The following is a 2,788-nucleotide window of genomic DNA, read 5'->3' as shown; positions in this document are numbered from 1 at the left end:
AGCCGCCCATTCTTCACATCAATGAGTACTCCTCCGGTAGCCAAAAATGGCCTACCTAGGATGATGGGAGTGTGGCTATCCTCCGGAATATCAAGGACAACAAAATCGGTGGGAATCAAAAACTTTCCAACCTTGACGGGCACGTCCTCAAGTACCCCCATAGGGCGCTTGACGGACCTATCCGCCAATTGGAGAGTCATGGTAGTGGGAGCCAAGTTTTGAATGCCAATCCTTTTTGCAACTTTCAAAGGAATAACACTAACACTTGCTCCCAAGTCACAAAGAGCTCTAGAGATAGGAACACCGCCAACTACACAAGGAATGGAGAAGCTTCCGGGGTCACCAAGTTTAGTGGGCAATTTGTTAAGGATATGAGCACTACATGCTTCTTCCATAGCCACTATTTCTTGGTCACCCAAGACTCTTTTCTTTGTCAAAATGTCTTTTAAAAATTTTGAGTAGGTTGGCATGTTCATTATCACCTCCGTAAAGGGTAGGGTAACCTCAAGTTTCTCAAGCATATCACAAAATTTGGCATACTTGAGGTTTTCCCTACTCTTTATGGCTCTTGAAGGGTAAGGAATTTTAGAAACAAGTTGGGAATTGGAAGATACCTTTGGAGGAGCCGAACTTTTTGTTACCTTTTTAGAATGTTGCAAAGGTATTTCTTCAATAGCTTCCTCCTCATAAGGGAGGTCTTCCACATATCCATCAACATCCTTGTCCACTTGAATTCCTTTTCTAGTCAAATCTTCACAAGCTTTCTTTCCTTTGGTGTCTTCATTAGCTTTACCCGAAGCCTCAATGGGTGAGCTTTCTTCTTCATCATCCATTTCTACCTCATTCCCCTTGGGATCTTCATCAACTTCCAACTCAAGATCTTTGTAAGGGTCCTCAAGCTCTAAACCACTCCTTAGCACTACCGCATGAGCATGGTGGCTATTTGAGGCATCTTTGGAGCTTTGTCCTTGAGCCAACAAACCACCGGGTGGCCTTTGAGGGTTAGCCATAGCATGAGAAGCCATCCTAGATTCCATTTCCCTCATGTCCTTAAGAAATGTAGCTCTCAAGTTTGCTTGTTCTTGTTGAGTAGCTTTTGCAAAGTTAGCTATCTCTTGGCTATGTTGAAGTTGCATGTTCTTAATCATCTTCAAAAGCTCCACTTGAGAGAGCTCACCTTGGGGTTCTTGATGAGGTTGGTTGGCTATGGGTAAAGGGAACCCATAGTCATATCTAGCATTTGAACCTTGGTTGTTGTTTTGCCCCACTTGTAGGTTACCTCTCGGACCATAGTTGTTGAAATTTGATCCTTGACCTTGTTCTTGAGACCCTTGAACATACCCTTGCCCAAATCCTTGATTTGCTTGATTTACTTGATTCCCTTGGTAAAACCCTTGGTTGCCTTGGTTTCCTCCAAACTCTTGGTGCCCTTGTTGTTGGTTGCCATAGTTTTGGGGTGGATTGTTGCTTGACCATTGGTTTTGATTTCCAAAATTATTTCTTGGGTTTGGGAGAATTCCCCTTGGTTGAGCAAAACCGGGTGGATTGGTTTGGGTTTGTGGTTGGAGATGTTGGGGGTTTTGAACATTGGTGCTTTTGTAACTAAAGTTGGGGTGGTTTCTTAACCCGGGGTGGTAGAAATTGGTATTTGGATTGTAGGTGTTTGGGTTGTTGTAAGGAGGCCTTGGTGGCCTAGGATTGTTGTTGTAACTTTGAAAAGCGTTCACCTCTTGGGTATTCTCTTCATAGGCACCATTGTAATTGTTGCCACACAAGTCATATGTATGACCACTTCCTCCACAAAGTTCACAACTCGCGACTTGAGCAACTTCTTCCATGGGCGGCCCATATGAGGTCGCGGCTTGGTTCACTTGATTCTTTGAAAACTTCTCAAATTGCTTTGTGAGCAAGTCGAGCTTGGCATTTGTCTCGGAGTTGGAGGCATTTTCCTTAGGATATTTCCCGTTCCTTCGTAGCATGTTCCCTCTAGAACCATAGTTTGCCTCCGAGTCTACCATTTTTTTGATCAATGTCGTGCCCTCTTCATCATTCAAGTGGTCAAAGCCTCCCCCCGCGGAGGCATTTACCATCTCCTTAGTTCTTGGTAGTAGAGTTTGGAAAAATGTTTGAGTAATGTACCATTCCGGTATTCCATGGTGGGGGCAACTTGCTATCAAATCTTGATAACGGTCCCAAGCCTCACCTAAGGACTCCCCATCCTCTTGTTGGAACGTATGGATCTCGTTGCGGAGCATCGCGGTCTTTGAGGAAGGGTAGTACTTGGCCATAAATGCTTGGGCTAATTCATCCCAAGTAGTGAAAGTATCCGGTGGGTGAATGTTCAACCACCGGTCCGCTTTGCCCGTCAACGAAAACGGAAACAACATCATTCTCAAGGTGTCTTCGGACACCCCATTCTTCTTCATCATCGATACTTTCCTCTTAAACTTCCGGAGATGAGCATGGGCATCCTCCTCAAGATGACCTCCAAACAAGTCCTTCTCAACTAACCCGACTTGGGCGGGGTGCATTTCAAAATTGTTTGGGGCCAAAGTGCCAAAGTTGATGGGATTACATGAATCATTATGGTTAGGCCGGTTGTGATCTCTAAGAGCCATTTGTGGTGGGTGGTTCGGTTCTTGATGTGGTGGTGTTTGAGGTGGACTATTGTAATTAAGGAAGTTATGAAATGGGTTCTCTACTAAGGTCTCAATTGTGGTATTTGGTTGAATCGTAGTTGTTGTATCAAAATTTTGTGGGATGTGTGAGTTTGGTTGATCAATGTTTG

General features: G+C 44.3%; 1 non-coding gene across 1 annotated transcript; it reads left to right on the top strand.

Annotated features, from left to right (window-relative positions):
- The first annotated feature begins 2,148 nt into the window (after positions 1–2,148).
- Positions 2,149–2,255, top strand: LOC141644841 (small nucleolar RNA R71). Its single transcript, XR_012544445.1, has one exon. It is a non-coding gene; the product is annotated as a small nucleolar RNA R71 (small nucleolar RNA).
- Positions 2,256–2,788: the final 533 nt, after the last annotated feature.

Source organism: Silene latifolia, chromosome 2 (genome assembly GCF_048544455.1).
Source record: "Silene latifolia isolate original U9 population chromosome 2, ASM4854445v1, whole genome shotgun sequence".
Lineage (NCBI taxonomy): Eukaryota > Viridiplantae > Streptophyta > Magnoliopsida > Caryophyllales > Caryophyllaceae > Silene > Silene latifolia.
This window is presented reverse-complemented; position numbering and strand designations above follow the sequence as displayed.